Raw genomic sequence first — 19,515 nt, 5'->3', positions numbered from 1 at the left:
ACGTACACTGAATTCAGTGGAGAAACACAGGGAGGCTCTAAGCCCAGTATTCCTGAGGAGTGGCCCCTGGTTTGGAAACATGTACGGGTATGTAAGATGCATCATGTGCTAGGGACATAAAGACCACTAAGGTTCAGGAAAGGGTGGTCAAGTCTACTTGAGGCAAACACTGACCAGGTGGTGACCAACTCAGCCTGGGGGGATATAGATAAGAAGGTCACCAATTCACTGACTCTACCTGAGGGAGGTGGGAGAATGCTTCATTAAGGAAAAGAGACTGGGCCCCACAGTGTTTATCATCCTGTATGATTATAAAAGCTATCGTTTATACATCTGGCTTCACCATTCCGCTACTCCTTGAGGTCAGGGCTGGTCTGTTACAGATATAAAGATAGTTTCATGCACTGCTTGGCATAGTATGATCATTGCTATAATTCTTTTTGAAAGAATAAGTTGATGGATGTGAAGAAACATAGAAATGGAAAAGAAAGAAAAGGGTTAAGTATTACTTGTGGAGAGAGAAGAGCAGAGCAAAAATGGGATTGGGAAATTCAGTGGGATTTTCAGGAAACACCATTCATTCATTCCTGGAGCTTGGGGTGATTTGGGGAAAGGAACTGGAGAAGGAATGCCAGGAGTGTGGCCAAGATTCAGAGTGTAGAGCACCCTGTAGGCCCTGCTAGGATTTGGACTTTATTCTGTAGGCAGTAGGAACCCATTCAACATTTTCCAGCAGGGAAATAATTAGATCAAATCTGGGTTTCAGAAGAATCACCAGCAGCAACATCAGGATGAACTTGAGGAAAGGGAGGTTAGATGTAGCAACTACATCAGCCCTCCTGTCAGCGGGGAGGAGAGCAACGGCTACTGAAGAGAACATTCAGAGTAGCAGTGTTTTACTGTGGAGAGAGTTGAAAGAGTCGAAGCCAACATCAAACTTCTAGTTTGGTAGGAACAATATGCAAGAAAGCAAGACAGGTAATATCAGACAGGAAGGAGGTAGGTGGAAGGAGAGATTATTAACTCCACATGGAGTATTTGGAGTCTGAGGAGCCAATGAATTTCCAGGGAGAGTCACTCTGTATGCAGTCAGTAATGTGAAACCCAGAAGAGAAGCTGGGGCCGGAGATGGAGTCTGGGGTGTGATCTTTGGAGCCATTTGATTGGATGAGAAACCCAGAACAAGCCCATGGAGAGAGAAGAGAAACAATGAAGCCCAGTGGGGGATTGAGATATTCTTCCCTGCTTTTGAAAGTTCACTACCTTTCTTCCTGTTATAAACATATCTGAAAACAAACAACAGGCCCAGGTCAATGGAAATGACACTGATTTTTTTTTTTTAAAGATTTATTTATTTGACAGAAAGAGATCACAAGTAGGCAGAGAGGCAGGCAGAGAGAGAGAGAGAGAGAGAGAGAGGAGGAAGCAGGCTCCCCATGGAGCAGAGAGCCCGATGTGGGGCTCAATCCCAGGACCCCGGGATCATGACCCGAGCCGAAGGCAGAGGCTTTAACACACTGAGCCACCCAGGGGCCCCTGATTTTTTTGTTTTTCTTAGAAGTTTTCTAATTTATGGCACTGGAAGAGGTGAGCTGGCCTTTTTAGAGGTGGGACTACTACCCTGGGAGTTGACTGCTATGTAGTTTTAGGTAAAGCAAGCATTTTCATGGAGTCAGCTCATTCAGAGTTGACCCACAGCCCCTGAGTTGTCTGCACACGAAAGCAGTATATAAGAGCCAGCCCAGCACGGAGGGGAAAGTTTGACTCAGAGCGAAAGAACAATGGAGCTTTCAAAATGCCTCTTATTGTTAACTATCTTGAGACATCTGCAGATTCTGTGACGGTGAGCCGTCAAAGCAACTTCTGGTAGTGACCAAGGGAGGGAACCACAGGCACAACGCAGGCCTGGAACGTGACTGCGATAGAATCTGTGGTAATTCAGGCTGGAGAGCTATTTTTGCATGAGTTCTTGGTGAAGGAAATGAGTAAAAAAATTAGAAGTTGAAGATTATATAGAGAACAGATGGGTGGGGGCCAGAGACCAGGGGCAGGGGCAGTGGGTGAGATGACCCGCAGTCATGAGAGGACTAAGTTGTGGAAATATAATGTACTGCATGTTGAGTTTAGTTAACATACTGCATTATAGATTCAAAAGTTGCTGAGAAAGTAGATCTTAAAATTTCTCATCACAAGAAAAAAAAATCTATGACTAATTGTGATGATGGATATTAACTACACTTGCTGTGGTCATCATTTCATAATATCTACCCAAGTCATTATGTCATCCACCTGAAACTAAAATGTCATATGTCCATTATAGCTCAATAAAACTGGAAGTGAAGAGGTGCCTGGCTGCCTCAGTGGGTAGAGCATGTGGCTCTTGATCTCAGGGTCATGGGTTGGAGCCTCACATTGGGTGTAGCAATCACTTAAGGAAAAAAAAAACAAACAAACCTAGAAAAAGAAGCTGAAGAATATAAGAACGTAAGTAGAAATAGTTACTGGGGGATTAAAATCAACAGTGATCCCATGAGTAATATCATTTGATTAAAATAAGTCATGATGGAACATCTGGGTGGCTCAGTCGGTTAAGCATCTGCCTTTGGCCCAGGTCATGATCCCTGGATTCTGGGATCAGGTCCCGAGTTGGGACTCCCTGCTCACCAGGAAGTCTGCTTCCCCCTCTGCCTTTCCCTCTGCCTGCCACCTCCCCTGCTTGTGTGCTCTCCCTCTCTCTCTCTCTCTCTCTTTGTGAGAGAAAAAAGAAAGGAAGAGAAAGAAAGAAAGAAAGAGAGAGAGAGAGGAAGGAAGGAAGGAAGGAAGGAAGGAAGGAAGGAAGGAAGGAAGGGGAAAGAGAAAGGTGTTACAGATAGCACATTAAAGACAATATAGCAGAAGATTTAGGCTGGGAACATGGTCAGGTTAGGTTTGCTGGAGAATGTGGAACTGGAAGTAGCCCTTTAGTGACAGGCAAGATGCACATGAGCAGAAAGTGGGAGGGAGGTTATTATAGGCAGGAGAGATGGTGGGAGCGCTAAAGAACAAGCTTGCGTGTATACTGGAATGGTAATTGGGAGACACAGTGGCTATTTTAACTTTTGTAAAATTAAATTAAATTTTATTTTATTTTATTTTATTTTTTTATTTTATTTTATTGCTAGGTGTATAGTAAATGGTAGCAGTGAGAACAGCGAGCAAGAAGACCAAAGGATGTAGATTTTGGGGGATTTCAAGTGAACTAGAAGGGATATATGTAGAAAGTAAGGGAAGACCCAGCAGGGTGGTCTGCCTCTCTATGGGGCATAAATAACAAGTTTCAAGAGACTATCCTAGCAAGAGCCTTCCAGGTTTTTCCTAGTAATTACCTAAAAAGTTTTACCGACTGCCAAGATTGTATTCTACTACTAAGCAATAATACTAACAATATTTGTTAATTTGTTAATATCTCAGTACCTCTGATGTATCTGTCACTGTTCTAATTTTAGTATATGTGCTGCCGAAGCGAGCACTCTGTCACTGTTCTAAACTAATAAGTGAATTATCTCCTTTAATCTTCCCTACAACACAATGATAATAAGAACCATTATTATTCCCATTTTACAGATGAAGACACTGAGACACAAAGAGGTTAAAAAGATGCTTACCCAAAGTCATGCAGAGTGGAAGAATGAGGATGAAACCCAGACTTCAGAGTCCTACTGCCTCTGAGAGTACCTGAGAGTCCTACTGCCTCTGAGAGAGTACCCCTGAGTCGGGCTCAATAATGTCTTTAGACTCTGAATAAATCCCCTTACTGTGAAGCTGGTATGGCTGTCATGAAAAGGTCAGCGTGACATCTATGCCTGTATTCACCTTCCCCTTCTCTGGCTCCCCATTTTCTGAGAAATGTAGAGTCTGGGAGTGGGACTAACACCTCCTCCCTTGGAAATAAATGAGAGAAAAAGACCCTCCTCCTTTCATTTCCTGTGATCCTCTCAACATCATGATAACATAGTTCTTACTGCTCGGAGATATGAGTCTACAGAATTCATTAAGAACTCCAGGGCTTTGCCTTAAATCCCAAGCAATTCTGCTCCTTGTGTCTTTCTCACCACCTTTCATTTGGGGTTCACATTACATATGGTGTTAGAATTATTCATTTTTTTGCCCCTGTACCTGTCACCCCAACATCCAGGGCAACTTTCCTGATGACTGGTTTACTTTTTGTATTTGTTTATTCAGTTTTTCCTATTTGGGGTAAGGTACCTCTGAGAAAAAGCTATTGGATGACCTATTTTTCAGTTCATTTCGTAATTACTGAGTGTCTACAAATGTATCACGTGATATATGATGAACTCTGTCCCACTTACTATCTTCTTACCTCAAAGGAGTCCTGAAAACCTTTTCTAGACCAGTAATCCGGCAACACACATTGCCTTCCCCCAAACAATCTCCCTTTCATGGGAAACCATAGTCTTGCGGAGATGAGGATTATATGCCATGTATCTCCCTTATACTGGCTTGAAGATCAATATCCACCTTATCTTGACATCAAGGGGTGATGAGGCTAACTCAAATGTGCCAATCTATTTACAAGTAGTTGATGGCCTCTATTCCTTTTCTTTTAGTTGCGGTATAATTGCCATTTAACATTATATCATTTTCATGTATACAACATAATGATTCGATATTTGCATACATTGTGAAAAGATCACCATGGTAAGTTGAATTACCATTCATAACCATACAGTTACAAAATTGTTTTTCCTTGTGATGAAGATTTTGAAGATTTATTCTCTTAACAACTTTAAAAGATGCAATACAGTATTATTAACTATAGTCTCCTTGCTGTATGCCACATCCGCATTGCTTACTAATTTTATAACTGGAAATTTGTATCTCTTGACCCCATTTTGTGCTCCCCCCCACCCAGGCCCCTAGCAACCAACAGTCTGTTCTGTCTATGAGCTGGGTTTTGTTATGTTTTGGTTTTTGGAATCCCGGTATAAGGGAGATCATACATCTTTCTTTGACTTAATTCACTTAACATAATGTCCTTGAGGTCTATTCCTGTTTTTACAAATAGCAAGATTTCATTCTTTTTCATAGCTGAATATTATTACAGTGTGTGTGTGTGTGTGTGTGTGTGTGTGTGTGTGTGCGCGCACATGTAACAACTTCTTTATCCACTCATCTATCAGTGAACACTTAGGGGATGCCTGGCTGGTTCAGTTAATGGAGCATAAGACTTCTTGATCTCGGGGTTGTAAGTTTAAGTCCAACGCTGAGTGTAGAAATTAGTTAAAAAAAAATAAAATCTTAGAGCGCCTAGGTGGCTCCGTCAGTTAAGTGTCTGCCTTAAGCTTGGGTCATGATCCCAGAGTTCTGGAGTCAAGCCCCACATCCGGTTCCTTGCTCAGTGAGGAATCTGTTTCTTCCTCTCCCTCTGCCCTTCCCCCCTGCTCTCCCTCTCTTTCAAAAATAAATAAAATCTTAAAAAAAAAAATAGAATCCTTTTTAAAAAAATGAATACTTAGGTTGTTTCTGTATCCTGGCTCTTGGAAATAATATTGCTATGAACATGGGGTCTACGTTTTCATTTTCTTGAGATCAATACCTAGAAGTGGAATTACTGGATCATACCGTAGTTCTGTTTTTAATTTTTTGAGAAAACCCCATACTGTTTTCCACAGTGGCTGCACCAGTTTCCATTCTCACCAACAGTGCACAAGAGTTCCCTTCTCTCTGTGTCCTCGCCATCACTTGTTATTTCTTGTCTTTTTGATAATAGCCATGCTGACAGGGTTGAGGTGGTTTTTTTCTTTAAAGATTTCTTTATTTATTTGAGGGAGAGACATAGAGAGTACAAGCAAGGGGAGAGGCAGAGGGAGAGGGAAGAAGCAGACTCCCCCACTGAGCCAGGAACCCGACACAGGACTTGATCCCAGGACCACGACCCAAGCCGAAGGCAGACACCTAACCATCTGAGCCACCCAGGTGCCCCGTGAGGTGATATCTTACTGTGGTTTTTCATTTGCATTTCCCTGATGTGAGTCCTCTTGCTCCTAGCTTAGATAATGGGTCCTGGGTTGACCTTTCACAAAGTGAAGACGGGTTCTAAATGTTGCGCAGTGTCTTACCCAGATAACTGTGCTGTATTCCTGTACTTTAGAAGAGGATACTATTAATACTGGCAGGTAAACAGAGTATGACCGGACCAGGTAGAGCAGTATGAGTGAGGGCTCTTTTGGGGTTCAAATTTCAACCCTCCATCCACTGACTGTCTGACTTACCTATCTGAATCTTTCTAAACTTTGGTTTCTCTATCTGCAAATGATAGTTCATACTAGTAGTATATACCTTGAAGCACCATTGCTATGTTTAAATAAAATCAAATGCTTAGCACAGCGCCTGGCAAATAAGAGCTCAGTAATTTTTTTTTTTTTCTAAAGAAAAAAAATACAGATTTGTGGGTAAGCTGGCCATTTCATTTTATTGCCATCTTGGTTGATGACAACTCCACTTTTCTGGATGCTCAGGCCAAGAAGTTTGAAGTCATTCTTGGCTCCTTTTCCCCCTGCAAATCCCACATCCAATCTCTGTTGGGAAGTCTTATTAACTCTACTTCCAGAACCTATCTGGAATTTGACTATTTCTCAGCCCCTCCATTTGCCAATGTCCAGTCCAAGTCATCGTCATTTTTAGACCAAATTACCACCTTAGCCTCCAAACTGGTTTGTCTCATCCTTACTCTCAGGCAGTCTGTTCTCAACACGGGCGCAAAGGAATCCCCCCTGAAATGTACGTCAGATCAGGTCAGTGTGCTTAAAACCCTTCGCAACTCTCCATCTTTCTGGGAAGTAGAAGTATACTTTGCAGCACTGAGGGTGGTTGCAGAGGGATGGTGGTCGCAGAGGTCCTGGCTAATCTGCCTGACACCCACTCCGCTCTTCGCTCTCAGATCTCTTCTTGCACTCTCTCGCTCTCCAGCCACACTGGCCTCATGCAGGCACAGCTCTGCCACAGGGTCTTGGCTGAGCTCTGCCTGGAAGGCTCTGACCCTTGATGGCTGCAAGGTTGACTCCTCTCAAATCATCCTCTTTTTAATGAAGCCCAGCTTGAGCTCCCCACTTAAAGTCATGACTTGTAGTCCCACCACCCCTGCCCCTCCTTGAGTTATGCAGGAGAAATTTCTGGAGCCCTGCTACCACTGGTTCATGACTACTCTCATCTTACAGCCAATTAGAACAGACCTCCTTCCTTCCAGAGAATTCCAACATTCTGGCTTTGGACTCGGGTCAACGAAGCCAAGCGCTTATAGTCAGTGGCATTTACGGCAAAATGCTGACCATGATATCCGTTGTACTGGAATAAGTAGAAATAAACCTAGGAGAACATTCTCAAGAGGCACTTTTAATATGTAGACTTCCATCTTCATATTTGAGAAGGATCCACTTTTATTGTTATAGAATTCAAATCTAGTTTTTATTCCCATTGTTCATAGTTGGTTTTTCAGGAAATGAAAACACCTAGTATACTTAAATAGATTTGAATCATTCTTTCCTATTATAATCTTATGTATTGTCTTTCCCGAGGAGACATAATTTCATCTTTTAAAAAGTATAAAAGGTTAAATTTCCTTTATTTTGATAACGTACACTCCTATTTCAAACATTATTGTTTTTGTTCCCTAAAGGTTTAAAGTAGCAAGATCAAAGACATAAACTTGGAAATGTGCAGTAAAATCTTTTATCTCAGAGAAGGAAAGACCAATAAAAAAGTGAATCCCTGGATTTGAGACGTAGGGACCATCTTCGGCACCTCTGCTGTGTTGTTTGAAACCCACAGGCATGGGAGGAGAAAAGGCTTGCCTGAGCTCACTCGGCTGGTTGACCAAAAGTCCACCCTGGAGGCCAGCCCTCTTAAAAGCTAGAGGACTTCTGTCTTCATTATCCGATACCAACTCAAGGATAATTTGGGCTAATTATGCAGCCTACCAGATTTTTTATTTTTTTTATTTTTATTTTTTTTAGCACTCACTCATCCACATATGCCACCATCACCCTAGTACCCTTCCGTGCATGATGAAATAGGATTTGAACCTGGGCAGAATCCTCTTCTTCTTTTTTTTTTTTTTAATTTTATTTATTTATTTGAGAGAGAGCATGAGCAAGGAGAAGGTCAGAGGAAGAAGCAGACTCTCCTTGGAGCTGGGAGCCTGATGCGGGACTCGATCCCGGAACTCCAGGATCATGACCTGAGCCGAAGGCAGTCATCCAACCAACTGAGCCACCCAGGCGTCCCCAGAATCCTCTTCTTATAAGTACTTGAGTACTTGCATTGGCAATTTCACCCTCTGGCATGAGCCCACGTGTCACAAAATATTAATTGGCTCTCCCTATATGTGCATATGTGGTTATTTCTTAGGATCTAATGAGGAAGAGCTGGGTCAAAGCAGAGTGGGGTGGGCTAATGTTCAAGAGTGAAGAGATAATAGAGACCTTGTAAGGTGAAATGATGGAATGACTGGTATCACCATGGTAACCAAGCTGTGGCTCTCCAGACACTTTGGGGCTGAGGACTTCTGAGGAGATTAACCAACTTTCCTGCTTCTCCTCAAGATGTTCCCAAAGCCAGGCTGCTGCTGACACTTACTCTCTCTTCTCCCAGCTACTGCTCTCCAGTCCCCAACGGTCACAAAAATAAAGAGAAGTTTTAGCTGTGTTTGTTCACAACATTTATTTTGAATTGTTCTCTGTGCTTATTTCGAATAAGGAATAAGTCAATAGGAACTCAAGTCGTCAATATGGGATAGCACAGAACTGAAGCTCTGTTTATTCCTGACATGGCCATTTGTGCTGGGAGTCCATTTCTGGAGTAATTGCAGAGATTTGCAACTGTTTATATAGCATTTGAAATCCTAGCCTTCTATTCCCATGAGACCATCATAGTCAGACTGTTTATGTGTCTCGTCAGTTGAACGAGAGTCACTTTATTATCTTAAATGTGAGCTCCCCTCCATCTTGCCCCATTTCCCGTTAACCAACCCTTACCAGGAGATTGGAAGTGACATCGAGGAAACTGGGGATCCTCAAGATGAAATCTGTTGTTACAAAGGTACAGAGATTTTGTAGGCTGTTCTCTGTTTTCAGAAAACCCCCAAATATAGTCCTAAGAATCAAAAATGTTTAACAAACTTTGTTTACACATGAAAGGAGAAAGCATGGCATATTCCTGACTTACGATTCCCTGTCCCAGGGGCTTAGATATTTGGAATGCAGACTGTGCCCTGTTCGCAGGGATTTGGAATCAATTTACAGTGTGTGAGATGATAACACATGTTCTGGATCAGTGGCAGGGGAATGTTTGGAGCTGTAATTCTGTCTCCCCATTAGCAAGAAGCCTTGCTAAACTCACAGCTGGATAAATGCCTAAAAAGAACTAGGCTCTTTGTGTGTATGAGTGTATGTGTGTGTTTATAAAGACAACACAAAACCCAGCCCCAAGGATAATTAAGGCCATCAGAAATGAAATGCTACTTTCATCATGTGGACAAACTGGTATCTAGTGAAGATGACTGCCTTTCTCAGCCAGAAGTGTATAAAGTGTATACCTTTCCATATCTGGTCTTAATGATACAGGAGATGGTTAGCAACAGTGGAGAAAGAAAACCACTGTGGGCCCAGTAGTCTCAAGAAGAAAATCAAATCGAAAGGCTTCGTTTTAATAAGACATGAGGGGAGATATATTATATTCAAATGGCAGGAGTTGAAACCTGATCTCCCTGAGGCTTGAGGTAGACGCTGACTCTTGGCCCGTGTGAACCAAACATTACAGAGACATGTAAGTGCGTGTAAGAGCAAGCATTTAGCTAGCACAATTTAGCAGGCTTTATGAAGCCAAATGCTAAGACTGGGCAAGAAAGAGCAAATGGTGTTCTTTGAAATGGTGTAAGTAGGGGTGCCTGGGTGGCTCAGTGGGTTAAAGCCTCTGCCTTCGGCTCAGGTCATGATCCCAGGGTCCAGGGATCGAGCCCCGCATCGGGCTCTCTGTTCAGCAGGAAGCCTGCTTCTCCCTCTCTCTCTCTGCCTGCCTCTCTGCCTACTTGTGATTTCTGTCTGTCAAATAAATAAATAAAATCTTTAAAAAAAAAATGGTATAAGTAATTTGCTCGTAGAGATCAACAGAAAGAACAATTTATATACTGTAACCCTACTTTCATATTTTTCTTTTCTTAAAATCTGTAGTGTTCTGTACCTTTTTATTGACCTACTATGTTCACCCTACCTACATAGACACATAGCTTCTCTTGCAACTTTCCTGAATGAATGAATGAATGAATGAAGTGGTCATTTTATTTAAAATATTAAGACTACAAAAATCCGTAAGCCAATCATGACCAAATTGGTGTTTTTAGACTGATTCACTAATTCACAACAGGATCCATTTAATTAGGGCTGGCTTATAGGTTACCAAAGATCTGAAAACAGCCAACAAGGTTAAATGGCCAAGATAAAATCATAGCTTGAGTAGAAAAAAAGATAATGATTTTACCAACCCTTCTTCAAAATTAGAACTCTAAGAATTTGTAAAATCATCTATTGATTTAGAGCTATAGTTAAAGAACACAGTGGCTCATTTTGCAATCTTTTTTTGTCTTCTGTTTTGCTTTGTTTTGTTTTTTAGCGTGAAGCCCCAGTCTCCAAGGCTTTATAGTACTTAAAAAGCATTTTTCAGTTGGCAAAGCACTTCTGTACATATTATTTCAACGAATCTTCTTGGCCTCTTACCTTTTTGTTCTAAGATGACATCTGGGCTTCTTCAGAGGTGACCTGAAGTATTTGGTCTTATTATTTGAGCAACATTTTCCCAGAGTCTTGTCTTCATTGCATCAACTTCCTCTGACAACCTGAAAGACTGTCTTAGCCATTTCCTGCCCAGAGCCCTGTTCCTTTTGAGCCACTGGCCTGCGTACCAGCTTCCTGCTTTAGGGATATGTTTAGTTATCTGCTCACTCAAAGAACAGAGGAAAATTCAGTCATTGATTCCCCTTTCCCATTTAAGTAACCAGCACCGACTGGCCCAAAGACCTGTGCTGTGCTCTTCCAGTACTAACTGAAAGTTAGTTTGTTTTTTTTTTAAATCATTTGATAGGAGAAGGCATAAACTAATTGTTTATGACCATGGCTTCCCAAGGGCTGTTGGTTTGTGTTTGAATTGACCCAGCCCATCCTTGATCCTGACACCTACACCCCTTCCAAGTGGAGCTGGGTCTATCTTATCCTTTCGTGGGCCCCACATTCTGCCCAAGTACAACACAATCCTCCACCGCATCCTAATCTCTTTGCCTAGAAATCCCTTCTTTCCAGCATTATGTGTGCTTTTTTCTCTTTACAGCATTTAAAAACCCTATCTATAGATATAACTATCATTGTTATTTTTGCCATTTCCACATTCATGGATTTATTTGGACTGTTTCCAGTTTAGAGCTATTAAATAACATTGCTGTAAATATCTTGCAAAATAGCTTTTATTTAGGGACGCCTGGGTGGCTCAGTTGGTTAAGCAGCTGCCTTCAGCTCAGGTCATGATCCCAGCGTCCTGGGATCGAGTCCCACATCGGGCTCCTTGCTTGGCGGGGAGCCTGCTTCTCCCTCTGCCTCTGCCTGCCATTCTGTCTGCCTGTGCTTGCTCTCCCTCCCTCTCTCTCTGACAAATAAATAAAAAATCTTTTAAAAAAAATAGCTTTTATTTAAAATTATTTTCTCAAAATATATTTTAAGAATATTAGTGTGTCAAAGATTATGGTCATTTTCATGGCTCATAGTCTGTGTTCAGCTTGTCTTTAGGAAGAAGTCCCAACTCATCCCATCCCTAGCACTGTAACGGCTGGTTTCTTTGAATCCTTCCCAAACTGGGTTTTATAATGATTTTGGGTTTTTTGTTGTTATTGTTGTTAATGTAATCATTAGAAAATGATACTGCAGTTATCTTAATTTGCATGTCTAAGTGAGGCTGATCTATCAGTATAAAATTTCAGGACTGAGATAACTTTTAATAGAAAGCAAAACCAATTTCCAAGGGAGTGGGATTGATCATTTCTTCAAATCTATTGGGCATTTGGGGCATCTGGGTGGTTCAGTCAGTTAAGCGTCTGCCTTTGGCTCAGATCATGATTCCAGGATCCTGGGATCGAGCCCCATGTCAGGCTCCCTGCTCAGCAGGGAGTCGACTTCTCGTTCTCTCTCTGCCCCTAACCTCACTCAGGCTCCCTTTCCCTCTCTCACTCAAATAAATAAATAAAATCTTTTAAAAAAATATCTACTGGGCATTTGCCTGCATGTTGGCAGAGGAGAAACTCTTGACTGCTATTTAACAAAATAGCTATAGTCTAGATACTTCTTTCCTCACACACAGATGATGATGATTGCCAAAGTCTTTTAACCAATTTAATAACCTCCAACTCTCCAAGTTATTTACCCACAACTTCCAGTTTAATGTGCTGCTTACAGAGGACATAGGGGAGGGGGATGAGGGCACAGAGCCAGCTAGGACTGGACCCTCTCTCTCCCGAGGCCCAGACATTGCCCTTTCGCCTCCATCTTGCCCCTGTCACTTTTTTCTGGGACTCTAGGTATCTTGAAGAGCTGCTGGCTGAGGTCGGAGGCTGTCTGTACAGCTTTCTGCCTGCGGCAGTGGCAGCCACTACTCGAGGTTCACACACCCGCTGTTTGTGATTCTGCCCCTTTGCCTCCTGCAGGCCCAGAGTCCTAGGGCATGCTGGCTGCCCTGCAGTTTGAGCTGTTCCTGCTGTTACCTCTGAGCTATTGTTGGCCGCTGACTTGCCTCAGGTTGTGTTCCATGCCTTCGGTTTGTCCCCCGCCCTGTTTCTCTTCCGGAGCCATGGGACCTGCTGCCCTGTGTGGCCACCATGACCAGCCAGCACTCCAGGGGGCTTGTGAGTTGCATGGAACTGACTCCCTCCTCTGGTGGAGGCCCTCCCTGATCAGGGGTCTGCGGCTTTTTTCCCGAGGGAGGTGCATAGGGGCCTAGAGTCAGCACAAGGCAGGCAGATGTCACGTTTGGTGCTCCATGCGAGTATATTTTTCAATGATCCAGCAGGCCTTCCTCTCAAGCCCTTTAGGGTGTACATTGCTTTCTTCTTCAAACATACACACACACGCACACTGAATATAGTCTGTGATGCAGCAAAATGCTGTGGTTACTAGCCCATGGGGGCCCACTCTGGAACCAGACAGTCTGGGTTCGAATTCTGTCCCCACCACCTAGCTCTGGGACCTTGGGAAGTTACTTCACCTCTACCTAGGTCAGGGTTTTTTTGTTGTTGGTGTTTTGTTTTTTTATAAATTTTGAACTTTCGCCCTTTTTTTTTTTTTTTAAGACTGTATTTATTTATTTGACAGAACACAAGTAGGCAGAGAGAGAGGGATAAACAGGCTCACGGCTGAGCAGAGAGCCCAACGGGGGCTCCATCCCAGGACCCTGGGATCATGACATGAGCCAAAGACAGCCACTTAACAAACTGAGCCACCCAGGCGCCCCATAGGTCAGGGTTTTTGCCTATTATTGTTTCTTGAAAAGGGAGGGAGATCATACAGGAGCAAACAGATCAGAACTTACCCCAGATATTCTTTTTTTAATTGGTAGTCTGCTTTGCTTTGCCATTGGGGGAAAAGTAAGGCAGCCCTGTATTGGCTTGGGATCTGGAATCTAACCACGTGTCTTAAAGGAAGAACTGAAGTGGGGGCGTTTTCACAGTATGAGGGCTCTAGTTTCTCATTGGCCTGGCATTCAAGGTAATGTGGTAGAAGCCTTCTAGAGGCCATTGTGTGAGCTTCTCTCTTGCATGGCCATATAAACTCTTGGGCTTTACCTTCTTCGGGTTCTCATCAAGGTTCCCTTAATACAGGAAACAGGAATGAAACAACATTCTTTAGCATTTGCTAGGTGCCAGGCACTCTTCTATAGACTCGTCTCCCGGCCACAGCTCGTGAGGTTGATGATGATCATCACCAGTTTATAAATGAGAAAGTAAGGCACAGAGAGGTTAAGTAACTTGCCCAAGACCCCATAGATAAAACACTAGATTCTACCAACAGTACACTTCGCTAAGTGGCCCTACACTGGCAAAACAGGCGTGCACCTAAGGAAAGGGTAGGTCACCCCTTCCTACTTCTTCTCCATAACATCTGGCTCCCTGCTGCTGACCTGGCAGCTTTTTATTTGAACTACAAGGTCCAAACTTAACATGATTGTTATCTGAAAGCATGCAAGTTCAGGAAGCTGTGAAGTTGCTTTACTCAGTGGGTTTTGAAGTAAAAATAAACAATGACCAAAAAAGTTCCAGCTTCTTGCTTCCAAGCTATCAGGTCTGGACAGAAAATCATATAATGTTAGACATGGAAAGGACCTTAAAGATCATATTGTTTTATGGCTTCTTTTTACCGGTAAGAAAGCAAGTACAGGGAGGTGAAGTGCTTTGTTCAAGGTCATGGAGCATATTTTCTAAAATTGCAGTTAGATTGTTTAGGTGAGTGGGTCAGGTAAGTTTTATTGAAATACTACTGTTGAGGTTCTATCTGGTTATGGAAATTGGCAGATGGGATTAGTTTGTGAAGCTTCTATAGCCAACATGGGTTCATATAGCTTAGTTCATCTATCAAGTTTACCTCACCTAGACAGACCCATTTCCACTACTGGGAATGCCATTGTTTCTGGAATGACTAGAAATTGGTTATTCAGCATTGATGTCCTTTTAACAATTTTTTAGATTTTTGGTGCCATGAAGGCCTTTATTTTCAGTGTATTCTACAGACGATTCTAATGATCACCAATGGTACAGAAGTGCTCATAACTAACCTCCCAATCACTTGAAGTTATAAAGCTGGTATTGCTCTGGTGGTCAAGAGCATGGATTCCAGAGACAGACTGAGTGGGCTTAAATTTTAGCTCTGCAATTTACTGGTTTGTGACATTGGGCTGCTATACCTTAAACTATCTGTGCCTCAATTTCTCCATCTGTAAAATAGGGATCATAATAATACCCCCCTCCGAGGGTTGTTGGAAGGACTAAGTGACTTACTATATGCAAAGTACTTAGGATAGGGCTTGGCACGCTACAAGCACTATATTATTATTTCTAGAAAAGGAAGTTGAGTTACAAGGAATCACTTTGGACCATGAAATGCAACTGAAAAAGTACTCAGTATTTCTGCTTCCCAGACTAAGGCTAGGCCTGCTTTTATAGCATAAGTGGGACCTTAAAAAATATTTTCCCAAGATCATCCATGGAGAAATTGACTCAATTTACAGAACTGTGATTCCTGCCAACCTTCTGAAATCTACTTCTCTGTCTTTTTAAAAACAGGGAAGAGAGGGGCGCCTGGGTGGCTCAGTGGGTTAAGCCGCTGCCTTCGGCTCAGGTCATGATCCCAGGTCCTGGGTTCGAGCCCCGCATCGGGCTTTCTGCTCAGCGGGGAGCCTGCTTCCTCCTCTCTCTCTCTGCCTGCCTCTCTGCCTACTTGTGATTTCTCTCTGTCGAATAAATAAATAAAAATCTTTAAAAAAAAAAAAAAAAAACAGGGAAGAGAAAAAGCCAGAAAAGAAGAGAAAAATCAATCCTACTCATTGGTCTGCTTTTTGACTTCCCTAGTAGATCTTCCTTATAAGTGTAAACAAATAGGTTAATGAAGCCACTATTTTAGAAGTTTATACACATAACTTTCCCAAATAGAGTAAAAGTATGTACAGAAGTCAGAAGGATAAGAACTGAATCTCCGAAAGTGTAGAGACTCAAAAGAAAAATGACAGGTTTTACTGGATTTCATATTGACCTTAATTTATTACCTTGAGGGTGTCTAGGTGGGTATGTTTTGTAGCTCTATGTAGTAATAGTAATTTATACTTAATGACTATAGTTGGGCCTTTGTAGATTGTTCTAACCTTCCTACAAGCATCCTTAAGTAAGAAGTAGAATTAAAACATGAAAGAAATGGAAGTTTCCAAGTGAGTTCTCACTTCTTCATCTTTAAAGATAGTTTGGTACGTTGGAATTAGAGTCCAATTTTAAGTCTGGATTAATAACGTACTCTTCTCAATCTCAGTGTCTAACATGTAAAATGGTGACAATAAGATTAATCCTTGTTGTGTTTTTACATAAGACATGCAAGTAAAATCAGTGTCCAGTGATAGCTAGTTCTCCCTTCTTCTTAGACATAAGAAATAATATTTTTATTAGAAAATGTTCCTCCCTTCCTCCCTCTGGGAGGACACAGCACAGGCATGTGGTTTGGCCATGGTCAGTGTTTTTGTGGCATCAGAAGGCAGCTCTTCTTACTCCAGGCACCCTGGAGCCAGAGCCCATCTTGGTGACTTACAGAGCTGAAGTTAGGCCCTACTCCTCACACTCTTCACACACAGCCTACTCAGCAGCCCTAAGTAGATGATGGGAAGGAGCCAGAGGTGTGCCAATCAGACAAAGAGCTTCCCGTGTGGAGGAAACAGCAAGTGTGAAGGCCTGGAGAAGGGGGTCAAGCCTGGTGAGCTTAGGGAACACCAAGGCTCCTGAGCTGAAGAACAGTTACCAAGGGGAAGACAGGTAGAAGATGGAAGTCAGAATGTTGAGGAGGAGCTAGATCTCACTTCCCTGCAGGACAGGGATAGGAGTTGGGATTTTAGTCTAATTTTAGAGGAAACCACTAGAGTGTTTTGCACATAATCTGAATTCTGATTTGTGTGTGTGTGTGTGTGTGTGTGTGTGTGTGTGTGAGTATTCCTCTATTTGCTAAAGGGAATGCTGCCCGATGAATTCTGCTTTAAAAAGATCATTTTGGCTATTGTACCACCAGATATAAGGGGCAAGAATGGAAGCAGAAAGACAGGTAGAAGGCAACTGTCAAAGTCTACCTGACGGATGAGCTACTCTTACATCAGGGTAGTGGTTGAGAAAGGCTAAGTATGGGGAATATTCTGGAGGTGAGCACCCTAGGACTTGATCGATCTAAAGAGTATAAAGGAAAGGAGGATTAAAGATGATCTCTTGAATTTTGCCTTGAGAAAATGGGGAAATGGTACCGCAGTGGGCTAGAAGTTAGGAAGATGGGGGATGTGCAGATCTGGTTAGGTAGAAGCAAGAGTTTGGGACATTAGGTTTGAGATGCTTATTAGACCTTCTGGTGGAGATGGAAAGTAGGCAGTTGGGAATATGAGTGTGAACTTCAGGTTAAGACTAAAATTGTAACTTGGGACTCATTTGATGGTACTCCTACTTTTAGAAGTTGAACATTGAAAGAAGGGACTGCAAAGCCACTTGAAGAGGGATAGATGGGCACTCACAGCTGTATGTCACACGCATCATGAGGGCCATTCCCAATGACCTAACATGACATACCTGGTGATGACACTGTCCGTTGGAGAATGAACCAGTTTGCTGAGTGATAAGCATCATTTCTCTGGAGCCATCAAATCTTTTTTTTTTTTTTTTTACTTTTGCTTTTATTTTGCTAATTTAACTGATATAAAATGATGCATCATATTTTAATGCACTTGTAAAATAAGCCACCTGCTTGTTTGCTATTTTTCCCCTTGTTATATGAGCACTCTGTTAATATCTTTGCAACTGGCTATTGTTAGTGATGATTGCTTACTTTCATTTTGGTTTTGGCTGACTTTTTTTTTTTTTCACTTGGGATTGTTTTTAGCTACTAATAAAAGAAAACTTGAGTACAGTGAGAAGGAGTTACTTCTGCTTGCCCAAACAAGTTATCTAAAAGCAGGTGATCTAGCAATTCCATGATTCCAACAAGGCTCCATACTTCTGGGTTTCCAATCCATTGTTCTCAATGTGTAGCTTTCTTTCTCAAGCTTGCCTGATGGCTGCAGACCTCTGCGCATCACATCTATATTCCAGCAGGAAGAAGGACACAGAGTAGAAGACTTGTCCTAGCTGAGCCTATCACTTTTCATCATGAAAACAAGAGATTTCTTTGAAGCCATGCCAGTAGAGGTCTGCTTATATTTCATTGACCAGAAACAAGGCAAACAACCATGCCATGTTACAAAGGAGACTGGGAAGATGACAATTTTTGTATTTTTTTTTGTTATGTTTTATTTTGTTTACTTCTTTGTTTTTCATTCATGCATCATTCATTTAATCATATTTAAGCCTTTAGCATGACCACATTCAGGGTATCCTGTATAAATCACATTTTAATCTACCTTTAAAAAATTTTATCTTTAATTTCCTAAAAATGTATTATTTATTCATTCATTCATTCATTCACTCATTTGAATTGGGGGGAGAGAGAGTATGAGCAGGGGTAAGGACAGAGGAACTAGCAGACTCCCCACTGAGCAGAGAACCTGATGTGGGGCTCGATCCCAGGACCCTGGGATCGTGACCTGAGCCAAAGGCAGACACTTCACAAATTGAGCCACCCAGGTACCTCCAAAATGTATTTTTTAGGTAAAAACTTTTATTATTTTTAACTTTAATTTTTGCACAAAATTTATCCTTTTCATTGTACAGCCTTACAAGTTTGGAAAACAAATCAGAAAATAACTGTTTTTAACTGTGAATACCGCTGGTTGGTGTTTTCATAATGGAAAAGGACCATTACTGAACACAACAGAGTCATTTGAGCAAGGCAAGAACCCTTATTAATGCACCTAATCAAAGTTTCCTGAGATGAGATGAAATGGAATAAAGTTAGCGAACAATTGGTCCCCTTAGGTCAAGGGGACAATTTGCCTCTTAGGAGTACTTGATCATAACCACTAGGTTTCTGCATTCCTAAGAGCCATCCTTCTGGGCCTTTTCTCCCAGTGAAGATGAGGTTAGGATCCCAGCAATGAAGGTGGTGGTTGTTTGACGAAACACTTGGTTTTATTGTCATGATTGGATGAAGCCCAAAATGGATGTATAGCAAATAGTTGTTTAAGTACATTTTCATTAAGCATTCCCATTTCCAGTATGTCTAAGTGATAAATGATCAGTGATGATGAATAAGTAATTCAAATAATTGAATATCAGTATAAACCTTACCATATGAAGGAAAGGTCAGGCATGTCCCCACAATGTGAATACATGATAATATCATTACTAGCATTTATTGAGCACCTATACTAGATGCTTACCATATAGTATCTCGTTCAGTCTTCACAACCACTATGTGACCTGGTGTATTGAATCTTCTCTGGACTAGAGACAGATGATTTGGACTCGACATTTCACTGTCAATTTTATGTAAAATGTGTTGAGATGTAACTCACATTTATAGACTTGCTTGGTTTTCATTAATACTCATTAAGAAAAAACAAACAAGGGTGAATGAAGTCAAAAGCATGTCAATATCTTGTATATTTCAAAATAAGAGTAGATTTAGTGAGTTTTAGGTGTGCGTGTGTTTTAAGTTTATTTAATTTTTTTTTCAAAGTTTTTTTTAAATTTATTTGAGAGAGAGAGAGCATGGAGGGAGGGGCAAAGGGAGAGAATCTTCAAACAGACTCTATACTGAG

Source organism: Lutra lutra, chromosome 2 (assembly GCF_902655055.1).
Source record: "Lutra lutra chromosome 2, mLutLut1.2, whole genome shotgun sequence".
NCBI classification, from domain to species: Eukaryota; Metazoa; Chordata; class Mammalia; order Carnivora; family Mustelidae; genus Lutra; species Lutra lutra.
The sequence above is the reverse complement of the archived record's forward strand: the minus strand, read 5'-3'. Positions refer to the sequence as shown.